The following is a 10,290-nucleotide window of genomic DNA, read 5'->3' as shown; positions in this document are numbered from 1 at the left end:
TTTTATAATTGCATACATCATTTACAAATTTGCATAAATGGCACAAATCAGGACGAAATATAATACTACACATATGATGAACAAATATTTACCTAAAGTAAATTTTAAATATGAATTATTTACCTTCTAAATTATATTTAGCTTTATTAATCGATAGATACATCATACGATTCACGGTCATTCACGGGTGTGAATATATTCTATTCTCTTTTATACACATAAAAGTTGAATTATATGCTGTATATATAGCTATTTATCACTGATTTAAAGTTGATTCCATACTGGATATTTATTTTTACTTTGATATGTATGTCAACTCTGTGCTTTGTAGAAAAATTTGTTTTATTTTCAAAAAAATTCAAAATAATTTATAAAAGTGAATTTAGACTTTAGATCTACATAATCACATTCTATTCACAAATATAAAACGATTTTTCTATATAATGGGAAATGAATATCAAACAATAATAGGTAAAAAAAGTGTCTTATGTTTAATCGTTAAATTGACAAACTACTAGCCTATATACCAACTGGATTATAAAACAAGGATTTCAACTGGAATTCATGAAGGTTCGATGGTAACTTTTATCGGTGAACAGAAAACCATTATTTGGATGTTTAAAGTCAACACACCTGGCTAGATTGAACTATATATCGTCTGACATGTTTTTAACTACCAACTAACGCAAAGTTAGTATAAATATCTATAACCATTTCATATTTATCTATATGGCTTTGCTTTCTAAATACAATTAAAAAAATTATAATTATATATTGCCATTAAACTTTGAAATTGTCTTTAAAATATAATCTAGGCAAAGACACTAATTAACAACAAAATTCATTCATACTGTGACGTATGGTGGATTTTTACATCCTTTGACAATGTAATAGGCTGAAATATAGAACAAGGGTTAACTTTTATTGGATGGATTAAATTCAAATATAATGAATTTCACAATCTATTCAAAACTGAAAAAAGACAAATACTTTAATGCAAAATTTCATCTAGTAATGCAAAAATAACAGATAGTGATTCAATCCGTAAAAAACTTTATTCTATCAAGGCGTCATTTTAAAATGAAAAAATATCTTTTAACATCTAGAATGTGTTAATTTAAATGTCTATATTTCTTTGAAATTATATACTTGTCTATAAATTATCCCACCCTACAAAGATTTCATGTATTTAAATGGAATTCTCTGAAGCCTATATTTTATCTTGTGATTTTGTTTAACTTCACAGTTTATCACATAAATAAATAAATTAAATAGAATTTTTTAAAATGTATCTTGGAATAAAATTCAATCTATCATTATTTCAGGATTTTTTAATCCAATTCGAGCATGTAAATTTGCCATTTTTGTATACAATTAATTAATTGGGGTTTTTAGTTTGAAATGATGCTAATTTTTAAAAAGTAATAATCAGCACAACATATTTTATTTTAATCTTGAGTAGAGTAACTTAAACGTTCATTGTTTTTCATAGTCTGGATTTCGTCTCTTTTACTTTCAAAATAAAGTAAGCTTAAAATTCATTGAGCATATATCATGAATTTCCTTAAATGTTTTCTCCAAACATTCTGATCTTTACGCTAGAAATGTAAAATTAAATATTTAATAAAATATATTTGCAATTTATAAATAAACGGGCTCAGATTAGATGTAAAAATCGGTAAAGAATCAAAAATATCTTGCTTTTAGTTCTATATTCAATTTTCCAAAATAAAATGTCTATGTTGTGTGATTTAAACAATATTCGCACTTATTAGTAATTACATTTTTGTCCATAATGTAAAAGATCCGAGATCAAAAAAATATTTATTTAAACCAGATGTCAGCTTATACAATTGCAAGCCGCATGAACATCTTCAGATGATTTGAAATTTATTTGCGAAATCTTTACAAAATGATATCAGCATAATTTATATTTCTAATTTATCACCAATATTATATATTAGAAAACCGATTAAAAGATTGATTTTTCTTCACCACGTATAATTAAAGTGATGAGAATCTTAATTTATATATCATCTTGTGTTTAATGATTTTATAAGATGAAATGGATTTTTTATGCCATAATAGCATAAAAGTTTAGATTTCGAATGCAATTACACAGTAAATTATTTTAAAGAAAGAAAAGCAACTTATTTTGCATTATTAAAATAAAACACAAAAAAATAATACAGCTTTAAGAAACATCAAAAATAAACTTGCAGTTGTAAATACTAAATAGACGCAAATTTTAATATTACTATCAAACCAATACATTATTTTTTGAAAAAAAATATTGGAAAAATATAATCTAGTTTGAATTGTTTTAGATTAATTTAAAGCATTAAAAATAGATTAGAGTATTATTTTATGAAAAAAAATATTGGAAAAATATAAATGGAATTATATCTAAAATTTCTTTTTTTTTAATTTGCATTTGATCAAGCTTATATTTATGAAAAGAAAAAATTCCCGTCATTATATGAATAAAATAATAGAAAAAACAAATACATCATAAAATATGTGAAAATTTAATGTGATAAAATATAATTTTAATTCTCATCATATCTCAAAGATTTTTTTATAATATGAAACCAAATCTGTAACCAAAGATGCGCGTATTAACTCTAATCATTTTATGCTAATAAATTCTAGGTTTAAAGGAATCTAATATTGTTTGCATGGAAAATTTACAATTTAGCTTATCTTCAATCGATAGTATATAGAGCAAACAATTAATTTTAATTTAAATAAAAACAAATTATTAATTACAATACCATAAAATTTAAATGAAGTATTGTAAAAAATTATAATATTTTCCAGACGATACAGTTCTATTTTAAATTTTTATAACTTGTTTTTTATGGTATATATAACCTAACATAAGCATATAAAATAATTAAATATTTGCAATAAAGAATATATCATCACATATTAAAATAAAATTTTTTTACTGGTAAAAGCATTTAAACTCCACTTCTAGTGGTTTTAAATAATAGTATAATTTTTAATTTTATGTTAAATCTTTTATCAATAATCATTTATTGGTTTTCATAAAAATGACCATTTTTTAATAATTTGGGTTATAGAAAATAAGTTTGAACTAATTCAAAGAGAATTGTTGGAATAAAAGCCTGTAAATTTATAGAATTCTTTATAAATAGCCATTTTAAAAATTAGGGTCTACTTTTTATTTGTTAGTTTGTCAAATTATAATCATCCTAATATTTTTTTTAATCTAATTATCTTATGATATTTTTTTTAGAATATAATTATTTTGCCAATTCTCATTCTTTTTTCGTGTATTTGCATTTTAAATTCGCTTTGTTTATAAATATCCCCGACTATCCTTGTACATCATTTACATGCATAAACAAAGGCGCTACTTAAAAACATATGAAGTTTACGAACAAGTGTCTTTACATTTCACTGTTTAAGATATCAATATAAACGTTATTTAAATTCTTTCTGTGTTATAATATATTTTACAGCTTCCCACCCGAAGATTTATATGTAGGCCTAAAGGTTATTCAAGGTAAAATATTTAAAAATAGGTGGCATTTTTCGTACCTAATAAGCATTAGATAAGATGTAGGAATGTTTTATTATCGACAATCAATTTTAAATTAGTTTTGCCTGAAACTAAATACTTAAATTCTTTTACGTTTAATTTCATTTTAGCTTTTTTTATGCATTTACCAACAAATGAAACCAGCTACATATAAATAAACTACATTGATATATATTAATAGCGAAAAATTTCCAATTTTCATTAAATTATTATATAATAACAATAAAATAGCTGACCAAGCGCCCAGCAAAAATTGTTATTTTAGATTTTATATGAAATCATATCTGCAATTACCATAGAAAGTGTGTATTTTAGAATCATCAGTTCTATGTAAGCATAGGCCTAGGTTTCATCGTTTATAATCAAATAATGTACCATTTACTTTATTCTAGAAAATTAATATGCTAGTTTTTACAATATTAAAATAGAGCAGGTTTTAAATTGCCAAGTGACAATAAATTATAGATAAATGAAACAGAAATACAGTTTTTTTTTATATCTATTCAATTTAATACTAAGGAATCTAATCCACAAAATATAGTTGAAAATTTGCCATTGACAATATCCAAAAATATATTTTCAAAATATAGATAAACCAAAAATCACGTGAATCGTAAAAAATAAAAACTAAATTTTAAAAAATCAAAAACAGATTAAAATCACTAAACTATAATATATCTTAGATAAAAATAATATTATTTATTTTCAAATATTATACCTTGAGCAGTGCCTTCACGCATAAATTAAATGTTGATTAATATAATCTGATCGTTATATTAAGGCCAAAATAAAAGAAAAAAGCTATCAAAATTCAACATCCTAAAAATGACTGAATTGGGAATATTAACATGATTTATGATGGTTTAACTTATAAAAATTAGTAGATTGATCTGATTAAACATCATAAATCATTAATGCATTAAATAACTCACTTGTTTATGAAAATTTGAGGCGTCTATTACGAGATGAAGCAGTTAAATGTTGATTTTTGTTATTAAATATGTTTAAACACTAAATTTAACAAATACACTTCATAAGTGTATATTATATATATTGTAATAAAACAAATGTCTAAAAAATTGTAAATAAGAATTATAGAAATGATAAATGATAATTAAGAGCATTAAAATTGAATCCTGGTTCCTAGAAGCCATTATTGAATATAATAAGCTTGCAAATAAATTGTTCTGAGATATATTGTCTTAATATCAATAACTTACATACTAGCCACATTGGTGAAGCTCAATTCGGATCATATTTATAAATGGCTTTTTGAATTGTACATGTTGATTTTATGCTTCTGTATCAAACAAATGATTTTTCAAAATATTAATTCTAACTATAATTTAATTTTGTATTATATATGATTAGTATCTATCGCCTGGTCAAGTGGTTATATACATATCAAAATATATACAAACTGTAACTTTTTTTGTGTGGGGTAAATATTTAGATTTTTTAAAATGATCGAAATATGAAAACAAACTTTTGAAAATTTAGTTTGATTTAAGATTTTTATAATTATAATAATTTTAAAATAAATGGCGTTTTATTATGGTTAGATAAAGTCTTGTGACAAATAAATTTGATGACGGAAAAGTATAGAGATGCGTTTTATCGCTCTTTTTTTAGAAGAATACAAACGCAATTAGCTATGAAAAGCAAAACTGCAACTTAAATTTGCATATAATCATATTTAGGCAATACACACAATTACTTATGAAAGGCAAAACTTTAACTGATCTTTGCATATGAACATATTTAGGAAATAAATAAAAAAAATTAATCTATTATCCTTATTTTTTTTCATAAATATATAAAAATACCAAAGTACACAAAAAACCAACAGTTTACTTTATTATTGAAACTGTATTGCCTTTGTGCTTAAAATATGTTACTAAAAACTATATGCACGATAAGCTTAACCATGTTCAAATATTTGATGAATATTATATAAGTACATAATCGTTTATCGACACCGTTATTAATCTACTATACGTATGTACAGAAGAAATTAGATACACATTTTAGATTAGTGATAGCGTTTTTACATACTTATTATAATTTTGAGCCGTAGCCATTCTATAAATCCAAGATAATAAGCTATTATATTATATGCGTATAATTAACATAGATTTCATATTGATCTCTTCAGACCATATATATTTGAGCTTGGAATATACTAAGATGTAGAGATCCATATTAAATGCGCCAATTTCATGTAAACCATACGTTTAAGATCTTTATACTAATTGATTTGTATATTTGCTACTATTCTTGTTATAAATATTTTGCGAACAGAATAAGAAAAGGAATTTTCAATAATTATAAAGCATATAAAATATTTTTTCAAAAGAAAAACTAAATCAATGATGCAAAAAAAGCCTATACATATTTCACATGATAAATAATTGGTCTCCTAGAGACACGATAGAAGGAATTTCTAAAGGTTTTTTTAGCTTTCAGGATGATATAGTGATGGATAATTATAAAAAAAAATTAGATTATTACTCAATAAGTGTAAATATTCGAAAAAAAACATATAATTTAGGTTCAATCTGTAAAATAGACTTTAATTATACTGTATTCCTTTCTATTGCGGCAAATTAATATTTTTTTATAAAATTGCAAGGGTTCTCTTAATAAGGATATCAAACCTTGCAAATTAAAGCTTTTCAAAATATAAAAAATTGTGATTCTTCAAATTATAGTTTTAAACCCGGCATCGTTGCTACAAATATGCTTATAAATAGATAGGAATACTTTTAATGTTTTACAACCTTTTTTTGGCTAAATTTTATTATATGATCGTCAAACACTTCAAAATCTTATATATAATTAAAAGTGATATTAAGTAATATTAAATAATAATGTTTAGATTGTAAAAGATAATTAAAATGATTTAGGAGAGAAAATATAACATATTTGCCTTTAATTTTAACGTCAAAAAAAAAAGATTAACCACAATTTCTTTATTTAGTATAGAATTTTCTTTAAAAAAATTTATTGTGAGTTCTAAAGACTTTAAAAACCTTTTGGATTTAATATGTGTGTAATATATAGTTTATATTTAATATTAGCTAGATTTATAGATAAAAATTAGGTTTGAGTATCTTTAAACTTGCTATTCTATACATTCATATGCCCCATATATTGAAAAATGTTATTTTGCATGCGTTTTACTTTTTTCATTGTACAGAAAATATTCAGTTTGTCTTTTTAAATTCGAAGTTGAAATCCAGCATTGATTGAAGTTTTATGAATTATATATGCCTTAATAATTATTATTGGGTAGTTTTTTATTATATATGCAATTCATATTATATTAGAGTTTTATAACTAAATGTAAACAAAATTTGAATGCTTTTATTTTGAGGAAAATCATGGACAATTAAGATTCTTACTGTAAGATGGAAAATTATTCAAAAGATAAAATAATTTGATCTTTTTTGCAACAATTTTTGTCCCCATTACGTAAAAAAAAAATTTGCCACACAAAAGCATATTTTACATTTTATTTTATCTGTTTTTTATAATATGTAAATAACATCAACATCAATCTTAATTCACATTAAAAAAACATATTTAAAATGGGTAGAGAGAATTAATATCTAAAATTATCTAAAGTAAAAGGGTATTTGCATCAGATTTAATATCCCAAGACCGCAAAATTATTCAAATCGAATAAAAATTTGGATGAATGGGGTATGAATTTTTTTATTTAAAATATTAAATTTATTATTTTAGAATATAAAATTCGACTGAAATGTTGGTTAAACTGTTAGATGTAAGCAAAACAATAAAAATCATATGATTATTGTTGAATTTTAATTTTTTTATCATATTCATTTTATATGTTCTGGTAATATTATATTTGTACCAATTTATAATTTGAAAATAGAATAAACCCAGTTTAGGCAACCTGTAATCTTTAAGCTACAAATGACGATAGATGCAATTTTTTTCATAGGGCTTTTTCAATTTATATTGATTCATCTATGTTATTTTCATATAAAATTTAAAAAAAAAATTGTTTGCCCACATATTATATACATAAAAAAAATGTAATCATAATGTTGATTGGAAACTTATTATTTTTCATTGCAGCATAAAATACACTTTTTCGCATGATTTTGGGAGTCATACTCAATATAAAAGACCAAAATTCAAATATATATTATGCTTCCGACAGAAAATCTATAAACTTTGCTTTAGTAGACTAAGCGCGTAAACAGAAGCTGTAAGAAATTTAGAGAAGACAAACAAAAACCAACCAAGCCAAATATTTAACTTTTTAAATATGATAAAAATTCTACAGAGCCGATTATCTGACTAGGTTGAATAAAATAAAGACTGGGTAAACAATGTAACAATATCGAGCTAATTGTGGAATAAATGCATAAAACAGTAAATTTCATTTTTCATGATTGAGTTACGAAAGTTCATTCAACATAATTTTAAAAAGCTCCATCACGAAAAGACAATATGAATTTTCGTTACATAAAAGCATTTGTTGATTTTTTTTAAACATGTAGAATACCTTTTCTCAAATCTGTTGATGAACTGACATATAAAACATATTATCCATGGATTCTTATTTTATTCGAAAGATTATTACAGACTTTTCTTATTTTTTATATTTTTATGCCTTAGGAACATTAGCGTGTAGAAAACGAGCAATTGATTTATTGGAAGACTAGAAAGTTTACTATGCTTATCAGAGGTTGCTAGATGATAATATTTAGCAAGTATATGTACTGTTGGAGCACTTGTAATGTAAGGCAAACAAGGAGGATTTTATTATTTGTTAAAAAAAAGAATCAAAATTTAAATAATATGTCTATATTCCATTGCATTTTTATCAACTTTTTTTTTGTGCTACTACAGCATAATAAAAGACAACTATTGCAGGCTCTGTTATATCGTAAATTATATCAGAGCAAGCGCAACGAATAACGCCTGTTCTATATTTGCTATTTTGAGATAAAGAAAACAGCGGTATTTATCTTCCTTTTCATTCTCAAGTTCTTTAGGAATTAAAAAGCATGAATTTTAAGAAAATTCTTAAAGCTAAAAGAATACATTTTTTCTTTTTTTAGTAAAATGAATCAGTCCTGTCGATTAAAAGAACTATCATTTTGTCGTAACCTTGCTTTTTTATGTATATTAAACATAAAAAGAATGAGCACATTTTGTCGCTACAATAAACTATAAAAATGTGTTTTATATTTAGAAAAATTTAAGTTCTTTATAAAATAAATCATGATTTTCTAGATATATAATTTCTGTGATAAAGATTGATAAAAAATTCCACAAGCTCGCCATAGACTTTTTTAATTAGGAATATTACAAAAAAAGTTGAGATAAACTCATATTCTGAAGTATTATGATCCCATATCAGTGAATTGTATGACAGTTTAAAGCATCTTTAATAATATGCAATAAGCATACCACTAGTGTTTATATCACTTTATATTGTGAAAATATTGCAGGTACCTGGTTAGATTCAATTAGATCTTAACAATTAGCAGAATCCGATATTACTCAATCAATCTTTAACAATAAGACAGATTCATTATATATATAAAAATAAATCGTATATCCTAAATTGCGACAAAAGACTTCGTCGTATATTCTAATGTTCTACTATTATGTATTGGTGTGTTTCTACCTTTTCTCACCTTACTTAAAATATAAATAAACTAATAAAACAATAAGCAGAAATATATACGAAGATCAATAAATTTTAAAATTCGTGAATTCGAGTTATAATATGAAACTATTCGTGAAAGAAAAGCAATTTTACAAACGCATTAAATTATACGCACTTAGAAAATTTTTGTTGTTGTTTAAATGTTTTTGAGAATATTGAATACTTTAATTGTGGCCTAACGACTATCAGTAAAACAAAAAGGTGGCTCATGGGCCAAAAACGTTACCAACACCTGGTATGTACATCTAAATATTCATATAATGTTTTGGGTATACTTATATGCTTTTTTTATATCACTAAGAATCCAATTATCATTTCTGTTTTTAAGATACGTATATAATTTAATATTTTTTCCCTTAGTTTTATAAAATGCCTTTTTTAATAAAACATTTTCTTGAATCATTTTACCACATTTTTTGGCATAAAAATATCCTAAAAATTCTGAAATATAAGCATATTTTCATGATACAATTAGCTAAATTAGAATTCAGATAATAAAATATATACTTAATGAGTAAATATTTAGTTTGGCTTGAATAAATAGAACATATTGCATCGACTGTTTTTTATTTTTTTAAAATGTGTTTGTTTGTGTATTCTATTTATATTTTTGAACTCTAATTATATACAAGTATTTTCTTATGACGTAAAATTCGACTTGAAACATTCAAATTCTTTAATGTGATTCTTAAAAGGACGTTTTTATCTGATTTTAAATATTCATTTTTGTTTTCTTCTTCTATATGTCTTCACCATATTATATAAAAAATGCGATTTTATATAATCTTATTGCTTTAAAAATGTTTTATTTTTACAAGCATGTTTTAATGATTATAAGATAACTTTTGGGATTTATTATCGTACTATTAAAGTTATTTTGAAAGATATAATTATTCGCTATGTAGCAAATTAGAAAATAAATATGTTTAGCAAATAGTCTCAATGTTTTTTCTTTAGAAATTAATGGTGTTTTAATCACTATGATTGCGATATGAAAATTATGGTAAGC

Source organism: Rhyacophila brunnea, unplaced genomic scaffold (assembly GCF_057557595.1).
Source record: "Rhyacophila brunnea isolate RB1 unplaced genomic scaffold, BYU_Rbru_1.0 scaffold_79, whole genome shotgun sequence".
NCBI classification, from domain to species: domain Eukaryota; kingdom Metazoa; phylum Arthropoda; class Insecta; order Trichoptera; family Rhyacophilidae; genus Rhyacophila; species Rhyacophila brunnea.
The sequence above is the reverse complement of the archived record's forward strand: the minus strand, read 5'-3'. Positions refer to the sequence as shown.